Source organism: Papio anubis, chromosome 13, assembly GCF_008728515.1.
Source record: "Papio anubis isolate 15944 chromosome 13, Panubis1.0, whole genome shotgun sequence".
Taxonomy (NCBI): domain Eukaryota; kingdom Metazoa; phylum Chordata; class Mammalia; order Primates; family Cercopithecidae; genus Papio; species Papio anubis.
In genome coordinates, this window is record NC_044988.1 from 46,192,872 (window position 1) to 46,209,152 (window position 16,281).

Sequence of the window (16,281 nt, forward strand, 5' to 3'; positions counted from 1 at the left end):
GCTTCTTAAAGAAATGATCTCAGGTAAAATTTCTTTATTAGAATACCTTTAACAAATTGGGAGTTAAGAAAATATCTAATCAGAGTAAGGATTTGAGAAAAAAAAATCTTTCCTTGATCATAAGCAATTTTGAGAATATTTTTGAGAGACCCAGGATCATTTGATAAATTTTCAGAAAATAGATTCAGCAACATCAGTTTTGTTGCCTTCTTGTTACTATCACAGATATCACTGTGGCTAGCATGGGCCTTAGGGGACAGAGTGTCAGTCCTTTTACTGCCTTCAAGAAACAAAGCCTTTCTGCCCTCTGGAACTGCCACCTCAGCGCCTGCTGCTTCATCTTGCACCCTGATGTTATATAAGGCATCACTACCTTTAAAATGCATGAACCAAGCCTTATTTGCATTGAACTTTTCAGCCTTTGATCCTTCATCACAATGTTGTTTCACCGTGTAGAAAAGCTTCAAAGCTTTGGCTTGAGTAGTAGCCAAACTCAAAGCTAAATTAGATCCTGACTTCACAAAATCTTAGATCTTTTCCATCTTAGCCTCAAATCTTGCAACTTTATCAGAATTAATAATGGACAGCAACCATTGCTAAACTACTTTCAGTCATTTTAAGGACCAGGTTTGTAGTATGAATACCAGTTTGAATTAGTAAGACTAATGTTTTCAAGAAACTGAACAGAATGGACACTTATAGAAAGGAGTGTTACTCTGGAAAGTAATCTCTTTGGGAAGTCATATACTTAGTTCAGTAATGATTCTATTTCTCAAAACACTTTCGGAGTTATTCTTTTGGCTTTCATAGAGAGAAAGAGTACTGTTTGCAAAGGTAAACAAGTTTTATTTCTTTATAGCCAAGCAGGTAAAAGTCTCAGGCTGCGAAATCTGCTGTGCAAAAAACAAATATAACATTATTCTCTAACTGAACTTAATTTCAATCATATTCAACTCAGGCTACTTTCAGTCAATTATTTATTAATTCTGTTCTGGAGTTTTTTCCCCCACCCTTTTCTCCCTGGGTTGCCTCTAAATTCTGGGGCCTTAAGTCATCATACTTTGATGTCTATCAGGAGGGGGACCTTTGTCCTCAGAAATTCTGGTTTATTTGCGATAGCTCCTGTTGACTTCCGGGCATAGCGATCTATCCTTGCTGGTATCCTCAAGATGGTCTTGTTCTCCTCTGGACTCGTGTTTCCAGTTCATACAACTTGCAAGACTGCTAGACTGCTCGAGGTCACCCCAGGCTTGTCTTTTGCTTCCCTTTTGGGGTGAGAGGACAGGGAAGCATAGGAAGTATTTGGATGCCTTTTTGTGCTGCTCTGGAGCTCTGGGAGACTTGATGGAGCTATGCCGTGTCCATTCTGCTCGTGCCCCACCTTTACTTTCTCTGCCTGTGACTGGTGGAGGTAGAGAGAGAGAGCAAGCGGAGACTTGTTGCCCCCTCGGGTTCCACTAAAGAAATAAGGTACAAGTTTTCCTTTGTTTGGATCCCCACACTACCTGGGGAATTCAGCATTTCTTTGGGGGTATGACACACCTTCCACTTAAATCATCATGCATCATTTTTCTAAATCTATTGCTATAGCATTCACTTGATGCTCAGAGTCTTTCAAGATTTCTACTTTTGTCTTTCTGAAACTTTTCTCTCAAACTTTTCTCTGCTGTGAGTTTCAAGGCATCACCATGTAATGGTTAGGAGCATGGACTCGGGCGCCCCGTGTGCTGGGTTTGAATGCTGGCTCCAGCATGCACTGGTTGTAGGGTCCTGGACGTGAGTCTGTGCCTTGGTTTCTTTATCTGTAAAACAGAGGTGATGATAATAGTGCTTACCTCATGGAGCTGTTATGGGAATTAATGAGTCAATATTTATAAAGCACTTAGAACAGTGCCTACCCACAGTCAACATTATATCATTAGCTGCATTTGTAAAATAAATCCATAAACCTCAAAAGCTGAATATTAGCTCTTTTTTCCTTTGGTGCCTAATGCTGCCTGAGTGGAGAAAGGCCAGGGGTAGAAGGAAACTTTGAAGAGTGATACAGTGATAGTTAATTTTATATGTCAACTTGACTAGGCTGTGGGATGCCCATATATTCAGTTAACCATTATTCTGGGTGTGTCTAAAGGTGCTTCAGGGTGAGGTTAACATTTGCAGCAGTCGACTGAGTAAAGCAGATTGCCCTCCCCAAATGTGGGTGGGCTGCATCCAATCCATCAAAGGCCTGAATAGAGTGCAAAGGTGGAATAAGAGAAAATGTGCTCTGTGTTACCATCTTCTCCTGCCCTTGCGTTCACACTTTGACTGGAGCTTGAGTCATTGGCTTTCCTGGTTCTCGGGCCTTTGGACTGGGACTGGAACTGTACCATCGGCTTTGCTGGGCCTCCAGCTTGCGCACTGCAGAAAGTGGGACTTCTCGTCCTCTCTCTCTCTCCATATATACGTATATATTTCTATGGGTTCTGTTTCTCTGGAGAGCCCAGATAGATTGTATAAAATATTTCAAAATATTGACCAGCCTCAGTCATCTCAAAAATCTCTCTCCCTCTCACCCTGTATCTCCTTATTCCTCTCCCCTACTGTCCTTTTGCTTCATTTTCTCATTTGTTGAGCTTAGTTTAGCTGACTCAGGCTAAGAGGAGTAATAAATGAAGGAAAGCCAGTCGGGCCAGACTAAGTTGGAAGTTTGAGATCACTCATGATACAGGTTTCTGTAGCTTATAATGGACATGGCCTGACAGGATCTTATCCCTGAAAATTGTGGATGTCATCAGTTTATTACATAGGAGGCAATAGGTTGTGCCTATTCAGAGCTATCACCATACCCAGCATGATAAGAATTGATTGTGTTAGGCATATATTAATTTCTGATTTTTGTATTATATGTTTTTTTACTAAATAGGAGATTAGTTTTCAGCAGACATTTGAGATAAATTATGTGATTTATTTAAAATAGACATTTATTATTGGCAATTTCAAAATTGCTCACATTACAAGTTTCAGGTTCATGAGATCCTATTTGTCAAAAAATATGTTATCAGGTATTTTATCTTGCTTCTGTGATTTGCAGTGAGGACTGAAATTCAGACTCTTCAGTGTCCTTACCCTCTTTCTAGCACTTTATCTTGTTACGGTGTTTGGCATGTCACTTAATCTCTCCTGGACTCATATTCCCCATTGGTAAAATTAAACCATTAATAATATTTGCCTCCTACAGAATGGTTGTGAAGATTAGTCAGTTAATGTTTGTAAAAATTCTTTAACCATGGAAAGAGCAATATCACTGTGGACCATTAGAAAAGGCACTGCCCACATTTTACTTCTATAGAATGTCGCTCTTTAAAATGTCCTTCAAGTGAGCCTTGGAGATCAACAAATTTAGTGTCTGTGTACTCTAAATGGCTACTTTAAAAACTTTTTGTAAAATTTTTGTAAAATAATTCTTGCAGAAAAAATCTCAAAGAGTTCCAGTATATTGTTATAATTATTCTCCTTTTAAAGATTTTTTTTCTGTGGTGCTACACATTTATGCTCACATGTACACACACACTTACACATTCATGTATTATGTAGGTGAATGGTTTTCTGTTAATATTTGTAATGTACAGTGTGGCTTTGTGTAGATTAGCAATTTTAATTATTTGCCTTACATGTGTGGTGCCCGATTTTTCCAGAACCCATAAAAGGGGATTGTTAATTTGAACTTTTTTGCCTTTTTTTTTTTTTTTTAGACTAGGACTCATAGGGACAAAATACAATAAAACATGTGTTTAGGTCTTTGATACAGGGAAAATATGGCATGGGTGACCATTCTTCTGTTCAACCTGGAATCATGTAAAAATAACAATATAGATGAAACTCTCTAAGACAAGTTTTATACTTGGATTATCACATTCCATTGGGAGATACTGCTAGATTTCAGTGGACAATGTATAAGAGTGTTAATTTTCTTGTTCCACAGAGGTTTTTGAGTATCCAGGGGAGACTGAAATGACAAATAAACCCAATAGTTTCCCTAATTCCATTGTTTTTTTCTAGTCCACTGTTTTTCTAGTCCACTACATCGAAGCATCCATGCAGCGTGCTCCCATCTACGTCACATCAAATTAAATCAAGGAGGCAGCAGGGGCACAGCATATTTTCCCAGCGATAAACATTACTATAATAATTGCCCAGTGTTTATTGAAAGGAAAATTTTCAGTAAAATGTCAAATAATACTAGCAAGTGATCACAATATCTTGAGCTTGGAAATGAGGAACTCTGGATAGAAAAAAAAATTGAGCAACCACTTTACTGCTAAGCATATTTTTCAAGGTAAGAAGATAAGAAGGATCTTGAGTTTATAAATGATACTAAGAAAAGGTTGGAAGACATCCACTGCTATAAACCCTCTGGATGGATGACTCTGAAACAGGGAACAAGTGAAAAGAAGAGTCAATGGCTTGGAATATGGATGTGACCTAGGAGGGGGTAGTGGTAAGTGACATTCTTTCCTAGGTGACTGGCAAAGTAAGAATTACTTATGTGAATGTGGAGTCTACAGGATGCCAGCTTTTATATGTTTCCTGGAAAGTTTAAGAGATAACTGGATGAAATCCTTTCTTCATTCAACTACAAATCCCGGAGATACCAGGAAAGAATGAGGGGAGGAAAAGAAACAATATTTGAATTCTTTACTCTCTGGGAGACCACTGATCACCTTCTGAACACTCTTGTTCCTTTCCTCTCATTTTCCATCGTTCAGGTTAGAGACCTGGGGAATGGAGAACCATGAGTATTATTAAAAAATGCTTTTCTGGCTGCTTATCCCACGTTCCCCACAAAGTTTCTCATTCTTCCTTCCTTCCCTCCCTCCCTCCCTTTGTTGTAGGAAATCCGGGTTCTTGTCACACGACCAACAAAGATTAGGCTCACAGACACTTTGAAGGGTGAGGGGGATGGAATTTATCAGGCGAAAAGGAGAAAGGAAAAGCAATGCAGCAAAGTGAGAGAGGGATTCCTATTAACAGGACCTCATCTCACAGATTGAACCCCAGGTTCCCACACAGGAACAGGAGGGACCGGGCTCCTTCCTCTGGAAACAGCAGGCAGTTGTTTTCACCCTGTTCTCCCCATGTACAGGCTGGTTGGAGGTTCTCCAGGGACCCCTTTATACTTAGGTGTCTTACCTGCCTGCCCTGCCTGCCTCCCTCCCTTCCTCTTTCAAAAAATCATTATTATTAGTTTGAGTACATACATACAAATATCCCAGAACCTGTCAAAATGCAGCATAAATGTTACCTAAATGTCCCATCTCAAAGAGAACTTTAGAGAATTAAACTTTAACATGGTTTTCTATCAACTGTGATTTCCTTCTTAGAGATTAGCCTACTCTTCTTACCTGAAGTTTTCATGGTATTTTTTAAACCTTGACCTTGGAAATTCTGATTTCTGCCCTGCTTGAAATAATGTAAAACTTAAAAACACACTCACAAATTTTTGAAACTCAAAAATCATGAGTTTGATCTGATTCAACTCTTCTATAATACAATAAATTTTTAGCTAAAAGACTGATAAGGAGGAAGATGTTGTTTCCAGGTTGGTCAGAAGTTTAGGAGGATGTATTTACTGCATTTTTCTACCTATACTCATGTCAGATATACGCACATACAGGAGACTAGTAAGTGAGACCCGTCAGAAGAACTCAGAGAAACAGAGTAGCCCTTCCCTTCAACGTGGTTTCTATCAACCATGATTTCCTTTTTAGAGATTAGTCTACTCTTCTTACCTGAAGTTTTAAAAACATAAAATAAACAGAAGACCACACTCCCTGAAAACAATTGCCTGACACTGATTGTTTTTTCCTGAAACATAAGTCTGTAGGAAAAAACAAACAAACCCAAAAACCAAAAAAAAAAAAAAAAAAGAAGAAAGAAAACACAAAAAACACTCTCCTCATCTCAATTCTAAAGAAAAGTCTCTGTGTTGGCTCGGAATTCCGTAAGCTCAGTGTCCTCCAGGCCAGACGGAAACATGAGGCTTCAACTGTTTCTGGAGCTGGCTTGGGTCTTAACAGTCAAATAAGTCTCTCAGAAGTGGAATAATTCAGAACAAGTACTTTGAGAGTGCGTTCACATCTTTCATCACTTAGACGTAACTAACTGTTCCTTTACAGAGCCATCCTTTTTCTTTTCCTGAACGTGTAATCTGACATTCATTAGGATGAGAGAGCTTCAAATGTGTTCCTGAATGAATAGCAGTTCAGAATTCAGAAGAGGAGACAGGCTTTCACAGAAATGTGCGGATTGTTTAGTTGTAAAATAATGAGTCGAGGGAACAGGGACATATACTGTTGAGTCCAGCTCATAGCGTGTGGCTGCCAGCTCACCAAAAGAGATCACATAGTTTGGCCCGGCAAAGGACCAGACCACAGCCAGGGACTGCAGGGGTAGTGAGGAGGGCATGCAGCTGAAACATACCAGCTCCATCTCTGCAGAGCCCAGCAGCGGGATCTGGGAGACGCTGCCGGACAAAGAGTGTTCATTACCTTCCAGCCAAACCGCTCTGTGCTCCTCGGAGCCAGGCTGCTTCTGAGCAAGGCCCTTAACACCCCTTCTTGTTGAGCTGCCTCTGCTCTCCCTGGATCCTCTTGGCTTAGCACCTCTCCAGCCCCTCCCAACTGGACCACTCCTGGGACAGCATGTGCTCTGCATGGAATAACAAGGTTAAATGGACAAGGCTGAATGGCCCTGTGATGGGGAGTGCCTTCAGGCCACGTGACAGAAATGAAACAGGAGCCATAATGGCCATGACTGGAGGAGAATCAGATTCTGGCCTGGCCTGGTTCTGTGAGAGACCTTGAATCATCCTTTCTATAGCATCCCTTAAATGTGGGAAGAGAGAAGGAGAGAGTTAAGTGTGGGTACAGTCATCTTCAGGATGGTTGATCTCTAAATCTATTTTCGGGCAAAAGTTTAGAGAAAAGCTGAATCACTCAGCCCAGAGGAAGCCTGAGGAGGCATAAAGAAGTCTTGGAAATCCCCTGAAAAAAAGCATCAGGTAGAGTTTGATTTTTGTGTTTGTTGTCAATTTTTTGGCTCAGTCACAGTTGCAGCAATATGAGAGGTTCCAGGCAGAAAGGAGCAGCCAGTGATTAGGAGGTGGAATTTTACACGTGGTAAAACCTGGTGTGGAAACTAGAAAAAGGAGAACAGGCAGTTCTAAGGAAGTGCTCCAGTCAGGGAAGTCAGAGAGGAGCCCCAGCATGGGCCAGTAGGTCACCGTTCTCAGCAAATGGGTGTGAAACTCAGAAAGTGGTTAGGTGTACAAAATCACCTTAGTGTACCAACCTGCAGGCAGGCAACCTCAGCGAGGCTGCTGAAGAGCTTGAGTATTGGAAGGCAAGGCAAGGCAAGGCAAAGCAGTTGCTCCAAGCAGACTCCAGGAAGTTATAAATGCTGTAGAAAAACAAAGCGGCAAGTCACAGACCCTGCAAACTTTGATAAACCAGGTGATTGGCAAGAACTAAAAGCTGGAACCTGATGTCAGGTTCAGATTTAAGGAGTGGCTGGGAGTGAGTCCCAAGGCAAGCTAAGCTGCAGACATTTGCTGGTTCTTCCAAACAGGAAGATCTTGATCCGGAGGCAACTTTCACTCTAGCTAGGAAGCCTCTTAAGACAAGATAAGACTATTTCTTTCTTTCTTTTTTTTTTTTTTTTTTTAACAAATATGCTATGCAAATAAGTTTTGGGAAATGATACATTATTCTCCATAACCTCTTACCTGGACTATTGCAGCAGCTTCTTATCTTGTCTCCCTGCATTTGTTCTTCCTTCCTGACAACGCTTTGCTCATACAGCTGCCAAAGCCATTCTTCTAAAACACAAGTCTGGTCATATCTCTCTGTCTAAATCTTTCCACTGGCTGACTATTGTCATAATTTCCCAAAGTGCTTTGGTGAATACAAGTTCTGTGAAAAGCATGTGAGGAAATTAGCCAAAGAAGGGTGTGTAGCCAAATAAGTTTGGAAGTCTACAGGTTATATTCCCTTTCTTAGATATTTCCGGTGGAGAGATGCATTTTAAAGGCTCTGAGAAGTCCCGCAACAACTTGTTGGATGGTAAATGTTTCAACAATTTGTTGAAAGTAATTAAAACCCAATACTTTACAAGCAGTTTTAACCATGGGGCACCTTCTTTCTTTTTCTTTTTTTCCCATAAAGTTTATTAACATTGTTTGGAAATTCTCTGAGAAATACTGAACTATGGTTGGGGGGATCCAGCTTGCTTAGCATGAAGTATATACAGGTCTTTTTGATCTGGCCTCTCCCTGTCTGTCCGTGCTGTTCATCTCTCATTAATCTTCTTCTTGGGTTTTATACTCTGGAAAAACAAAACAGACCATTGTTCTCACACATATCACTATGTTTCAAATGTTTATTCTTTTTAACAAAAACATTTTCTTTGCATCTTCCCTAACCTCGATGAGTAAAAACGTTTCTTATTCTTCAAAATCCTGTTCAGATGTCACCTCCATAGGAAGCTGTCTCTCTACTTTACAGCAAGAGTCAAAAAAACTTTTTCTGTAAAGAGCCAGATAGTAAGTATTTTAAGCCTTGAGACTCACACGGTCTCTGTTGCAACCTCTCAACTCTGCCATTGTAAAGCTAGAGCAGCTACACACAATCTATACATAAACGGGCATGGATGTGTTCCAATAAAACTTTATTTACGCACAAAGGCAGCAGGCTTGATATGGGCATGGCCTGTAGATTATTGACCCCTACTTTAGAGTTAAACTTTATACATTTCTCACTGAGGCAGAAGTTAGGTCTCTAGATGTGAAAAATCCACGGCTTCCAGGTGAGAGCAGTATATGGATGTAGTCAGACTGGACACAGGTTGGTAATACAGGTGAATCTGTCTAATGTAGCATATGACTGCTTGGAGTTATTTTATTTTTAATTAATTAATTAATTTTTGAGACAGCGTCTCACTCTGTCACCCAGGCTGGAGTGCAGTAGCGCGATGATAGCTCACTGCAGCCTTGACCTCCCTGGCTCAAGTGATCCTTCCACCTCAGTCTCCCAAATCTCTAGGACTACAGGTGCACACCACCACACCCAGCTAATGTATTTTTTGTGTGTGAATACAGGGTTTTTTTGTGTGTGAATACAGGGTTTTGCCATGTTGTCCAGGCTAATTTCAAACTCCTGGGCTTGAGCGATCCACCTACCTCCACCTCCCAAAGTACTGGGATTACAGGTGTAAGCCACAGCGCCTAGCCTAGAGTTGTTATTTTAGATTCTTGTCATCCCAGTTAACTGCAAGAACTGCCTGTGAAAGGTAAGGTAAAATTAGAGACTCTTCTGTAATGTTGGTTTAGAAATTAGCCCTTGAAAAATACTGCTAAAGGCAAAAATGTCTGTTGTAAGTTGGCTGAGATACTATTTTAAGGGAAAAATTATGTCTAAAGTGCTAAGCCTTCATTAGCTGCTTAAAGAGAAACTCTACTCTTCTGAACTGCTGTCTGGAAAATAAAGTGAACTAGAACTGCTACATTAGCAAGAGAAAAATGTAATGGGCCCAGTGAAACATATTGCCCCATCCGGGCCACAATGCAGGATTGGCTGATGGGGATTATCAGTGTTTGGGGGACAAGAACAGGGGTGAATCAGAAAGCTGGAAGAGAGGTGGATACCTGTCCTGGAATGGAAGTGACCAGAAGGCATGACCAGGGGCTGTTCCTAGGGAAAATAGTAGGTAGGAATCTCTGGTTAAGTAAATGCAGGAGGTGAAATTCATTAGATGTCTGAGATTAAAACCTGACAGGAATAAACAGGCCATCGTAGGGTTTAAACAGAGGGGACTGCAAGGCATTGTATTGGAAGGCTGAATCCCTTTGAATGGCAAGAGTTTCAACTCCACAAAATGCTCCTTTTTGCCTTCTAGTCCTAACTTTCTGTATTGCTTGGTAATGGTGAAAATTGTGAATGGCTAGCTATAGATTAAATGCTCAGGCTCCCTGTCCATGGTATCCATGGTATAGAATTATTACAGAGACCTAATTTCCCAGCCTTTCTTGCTCAGAGGTGGAGATATGAGAGTAAGTTCAGGCCTGTGGAATGTAGGTGGAAATGAATTACATCTCTTCTGGGCCTGACCCATAAAATCTCCTACTGGCTCCTCCACTCTTTCTCTACTCCGTCTGCTGACTAGATTTGGGTAACTTCAGATATCATGTGTTAAAGGCAGCAAAGATTCTATAAAACTCAAGTCTCTGATGGATTCTGTGGCACAGAAAGTATCCCCTATCCATTCAAACACGTAAAACTACCAACATAAACTTCTATTGTGTTAAGCCACTGAGATTTCAGAGTTATCTATTATGGGAGGTAGCATTTACTTGACAAGTACAAGCAGAAAATGAGCATCGCTGTAATAATTAAAGGAGCTCCACTCTATAAAGCAGTTCTAGATAAGAACATGGAGTCCCCTGAACCAGAAAACATAAGGAGGACACGTTTCCAAATATGCCATTGTTTCCAAGTTTTAATAAGTGTCACTTCCTTTAACAAATCACGTTTCTGGAAATAAATTTTTATGTGTGTCACCATCTCTTTTCAAATGAATCAACTGAAATATGACACTTCTTCTAGAAGCTTTAGGAAAGAAACACCCAGAGGAATAAAAGTTTTAAAATCGTAAAACCAAACAAACATGAGGAACATAGATGCCTCATTGCTCAAACCTAAAAAATGAAGTTAAGCCATTTATTTCCAGGTAGAAAATATCAGGAATAAGCCATTTAAACAATATGAGAGGCCGGGCGCGGTGGCTCACGCCTGTAATCCCAGCACTTTGGGAGGCCAAGACGGGCGGATCACGAGGTCAGGAGATTGAGACCATCCTGGCTAACACGGTGAAACCCCGTCTCTACTAAAAAATACAAAAAAAAAACTAGCCGGGCGAGGTGGCGGGCGCCTGTAGTCCCAGCTACTCGGGAGGCTGAGGCAGGAGAATGGCGTGAACCCGGGAGGCGGAGCTTGCAGTGAGCTGAGATCCGGCCACTGCACTCCAGCCTGGGCGACAGAGCAAGACTCCCTCTCAAAAAAAAAAAAAAAAACAAAAGAAACAATATGAGAACACAATTAGCCAGACCAATTATATTGTCTAAGGGGCCGTTATCAGCAGGTTGATATAGAAAACTACTCAATTTGCTTATCTACCTGCCAAAAAAGTCATGGTGAAACTCATTTGAAAAGTAATTTAAATTTTTTTATTAAAAAGTTTCATCTCTATTTTTTCTTCATAAAGGTGTCATTGGAACAGAGTGATTCTTGAGGAAAGGTTTTCCTAGGTGAGGTTATGTTTGTATCTTTATCATGAAGAAAAAGAACAGAATTGTTCATAGACAATCTATGTGATATAAAATTCAGTTTGATCATTAAAGACAAGGTGTTCAGTTATAAATAATCAATCATAGCTTATTAGGCCACTCTGGATAAACACAACTTTGAAATGTCAATTCAAAAGATTTCCTAAGATATCCATTATTATAATGACACTAAAAATTTTGATCATTTTCCAGGATTGAAACAGTGTAGTGTGGTGGTTAAGAATATAATCACTGTTGTTACTCAGGACACCTTTACAGAAGCGAAAAGGCAAAAGAGAGTAATAAATGATAATTACGGCAAAGGATTCTTTAGGATATGTATTTTCTTCTTTTCTTTTCCTTTTTTTTTTTTTGAGATGGAGTTTCAGTCTTGTTGCCCAGGCTGGAATGCAGTGGTGTGATCTCAGCTCACTGAAACCTCTGCCTCCTGAGTAGCTGGGATTACAGGTGCACACCACCATGCCCAGCTAATTTTTTGTATTTTTCCTAGAGACGGGGTTTCACCATGTTGGCCAGGCTGGTCTTGAACTCCTGACCTCAGGTGATCCACCTGCCTCAGCCTCCCAAAGTGCTGATATTACAGGCATGAGCCACCGTGCCCAGCCAGGATATATATTTTCTAATAAAGGATTTGTGACAAATGATTTATTTAGGATATATAAAGACTTTTAAAACTCAGTGAACAAAAGATGAACAACTCAGTAGAAAAATGAGCAAAAGAAGCCGGGTGCAGTGGCTTGTGCCTGTAATCCCAGCACTTTTGGAAGCCAAGGTGGGCAGATCACGAGGTCAGGAGATTGAGACCATCCTGGCTAACATGGTGAAACCCTGTCTCTACTAAATATACAAAAGCAAAATTAGACGGATGTAGTGGTGGGCGCCTGTAGTACCAGATACTCGGGAGGCTGAGGCGGGAGAATGGCGTGAACCCAGGAGGTGGAGCTTGCAGTGAGCCGAGATCGGCCATTGCACTCCAGCCTGGGTGACAAAGCGAGACTCTGTCTTAAAAAAAAAAAAAAAACAAAAACGAAAGATAAATGGGCAAAAGATTAAAACAAGCCTGGGTGTGGTGGCTCATGCTTATAATCCCAGCATTTTGGGAGGCCAAGGGTGGGAGGATCACTTGTGTCTAGGAGTTCAAGATCAGCCTGGGCAACACAGGGAGACCCTGTCCCCACAAAAAAACACAAAAATTAGCTGGACATGGTGTTGCGTGCCTGTAAGTTGAAGTTGGAGGATTGCTTGTGCCTGGGAGGTCAGCTCCTTGGAAGGCTGAGGTGGGAGGATTGCTTGTGTCTGGGAGGCTGAGGTGGGAGGATTGCTTGTGCCTGGGAGGTTTAGGCTGCAGTGAGCCATGATTGTACCACTGCATTGAGCCTGGGTGATGGAGTGAGACCCTGTCTTAAAAACAAAACAAAGTGATTTGCTTAACGTTGCTAGTTATCAGAGAGATGTAAACCTAAATCACAATATTATTATGCATCCAGTAGAATGGCCAAAAATAAAAAGGCAAACAATACCAAGTGTTGGTGAGGATGTGTAACAACTGGAACTCTCATATGCTGCTGGTAAAAGTGTAAATTTGTGTGAACACTTTGAAAACAATTTGGTGTTTTCTAATAACGTGAACATACACATGCCCTATGACCCAGCAATCATACTTTGAGACATACATAATATGCTCAACAGAAAAGTGTACATATGTGCACCAAAATACATGAATAAGAATCTTTATGGTAGAATTATTTTTCATAGCCCCAAACTGGAAACTACTCAAATTTTCCTCAACAGTAGAATGAATTGTGGTCTAGTCATATATTACAATACTATACAACACTAACAATAATATGGCTAATTCTTTACACATGGCAGGTTAACTTTTATAATCACAATGTTGAGTAAAAGAAGCCAGACCCAGAAGAAAAAATACTGTGTAATTCAATTTATTTAAAAAAATGAAATTAACCTGTGGTGTTAGGAGTCAGGATAGGACTTTTTTTCTGGGAGGGGGCAAAAACTAGCAAGGGCACAAACAGGGGGTTCTGGGGGCTGTCATGCTCCATTTCTTAATCTGGGTGCCAGGTGGACTTACTTGATGAAATTTATGAAAATTAGCCCCACACTTACGATTTGTGCATGTTTCTCCATGTTGATTAGAAAAGGAGGAAAGAGTGTAGACTCTGGTGTCAAGTTGCCTGGTTTCATATTATAGCTTTACTCCTTACTAGTCAATGTCCTTGGGAAGTTTATTTTACCTTTCTTTGTCTCAGGTTACTCATCTGTGAAATGGGGATTATATGATTACCTTCCTTTTAGACTATTAGGAGGATAAATGTGACCATGCACCCAAAGCTCATAGAAAAGTATTGGGCACGTGTTTAGCATGCAGTAAGTGTCAATTGTTGTAATAATTATCATTAACTCTTAAGAAGACTGGTTGATAAATACTATCTTACAATGTCACTTGTTCCAAGGTAAGAATAATTAGAATAATACAGAAAACCATTCAACATTTTTATTTTGCCTTATTGTTGTTTAACTCCTTGACCTTCAAAAATAGGGAGTTTCTCAAAACCAACATGGACAACTCCCAAAGCAAAAAGAAAATTCATTTGAAAACTATGGTGTAGTCTCAACTAATATAAATATTATTGCCACAAAGGACATCTGTAAGTAGGTAAAGTGCCTGAGAAGAAAAAAGAGATCAAGTTTCAATTATGTAAGGCATGTATTCTTATTTTAAAAGGGTCAGTAATATAATGCTCAGAGCTCAAGATGGAAGGAATTAGTCAATTTATCCTTGTGTGCAATGGGGCATGGTTTTTTATTATGTAGATTTTAAAATTCATTAATAACATTTAAAATTTTTACCCTTCTGGTATACTGTTTTGTTTTACATCAGTAGATAATCTAATATTTATAAGATCTCTACTATATTTTTGTATTAACCCCTCATCTCATTTATACACAAATTTATCCTGTGTTTGCTTTTATATAAAAAATTGGTTCAGAAAATTCAAACCCCAAACACCAATATTAGGTTAGGAAATTCAGACCACAACTTGGGCTTTTTGTAATATTAGTACTTGATTTAGAGCTTTTGAAATACTGGTGTCCATATTTAAAATTAGGAAATTTAGTGTTATATTTCTATACTAACCATGAGAAACTTAGAGTAAAAAAATCTCTTAGGCTTTGTGTACTTCCATCTCCCATCATTTGCACTGTGTGATAACTGTGTTTGCTTCAAGAGTTTATAGTCTGTTACTACTTTTCACTTTCTGTCAATTTTCATTTTCTAAGTGGAAAACCTCAAGAGGAAGGGATCATGTCTGTATTGTCAATTATTATATTACCAGTGGTTAGAACAGTGCCTGGAACATAGTAAGTGTTGAGTAGATATTTCTGGTAAAAGTGAATTAGTGTGAGAATGGGAACTGTTCGGCCAAAATTCTTAAACAGCACATGGCTCAAAAATAATAAATTGAAAATATAAAACGAAAATAATCAGGATTTTGAGTTAAGATTGATTTGTATAGTCTGGTGCTTTAATCGTAGGAAAAACAAGGAAATTGCTTCAAACAGTTCACAGATGTGGGATTTTCTTCATACTCAGGTCTCTTTAATGTGACCCGAATGAGAGACTTGATGTGAAATAATCCACCAAAGGACCTTGGCTAACCATAGAGAAGTGTGAAGGGCACCATTTGTCTTCTATTCCAAGTCTGGAGGTGTTACTGTGAACAGACATGGGAAGATGGCTTCACAAAGAGTGGTTCCCCAGGGTTGGCTGTGACAGTGTGGGGAGGGAGTGGCCAGGAGGCCCTCAGTGAGGCTCCTTCAGAACTGTCTGTCACTTCCCATGGCAAGAAAATGTGGGCATGCTCACCAGAAGGATATTCTCAACAAGTGCTATAATGAAAGGATTTTTTAAAAAAATTATAATGTCTTGATACTATCCAATTCTGGGATATTGTGTCTAATCAAGGATTTCTGGTAGATTTTAAAAGATAATTTTGGAATTACATGATCACAGTGTTACAAAGCTACTTATGACCATCCAGGTCCTCTTTTCTCTTTCCCCATTTCCCACTCCACTTTGGAGAAAGAATCAAACACCTATCAGAAATATGCAAAAATAGTGCAAAGTGTTGCTGTTTCTTTAAATTTGTTGATATTTATCCTTTTTCCCTGGTACTTGTGTTGCCCTTCTCTCTATTATTTTTATTGAGGCATAAAACACATAACATAAAATTCATCCAACAGTTTCCAAGTGTACAGTACAATAGTCAACCTCATGCTCTGTATTGTATAGCAGATCCCCAAAGTCTCCCATCCTGTGGGACTGAAATTCTCTATTCACCAAACAGCTCCTCTCCCCTCCCCAGCCCCTGGCAACTACCAACATTTTTTTTGTGGGAAGTAAGAACAAGAAAAATTGTGTAACTAGCAATGAATTTTTAAAATTCTTTTTTTTCTTTTCTGAGATGGAGTTTCACTCTTGTTGCCTAGGCTGGAGTGCAATGGCACGATCTCAGCTCACTGCAACCTCTGCCCCCTGGGTTCAAGCAATTTTCCTGCCTCAGCCTCCCAAGTAGCTGGGATTACAGGTGCCCACCACCACACCTGGCTAATTTTTTTTATTTTTAGTACAGATAGGGTTTCACCACGTTGGCCAGGCTGATCTCGAACTCCTAATGTCAGGTGATCTACCCACCTTGGCCTCCCAAAGTGCTGGGATTACAGGCATGAGCCACGATGTATGGCCTAAAATTCTTGATACATTTTCTCAATTATAAACATAATATATGCTGGTTTTGATAGTTCAAATAATACAGATGTATATAAAGAAATGTTAATAATCTGTCTTATACCCCTCTCATCTAAGCCCCTTGAAACAA

At 39.9% G+C, this 16,281-nt stretch overlaps 1 long non-coding RNA gene across 1 annotated transcript; it reads right to left on the reverse strand.

The window, feature by feature from the left end:
- Nucleotides 1–825: 825 nt before the first annotated feature.
- LOC108582276 lies at nt 826–6,689 on the reverse strand. Its single transcript, XR_002517580.2, has 2 exons — nt 6,531–6,689; nt 826–4,757 (listed from the first exon to the last, which is right to left on the reverse strand). It is a non-coding gene; the product is annotated as an uncharacterized LOC108582276 (long non-coding RNA).
- Nucleotides 6,690–16,281: the final 9,592 nt, after the last annotated feature.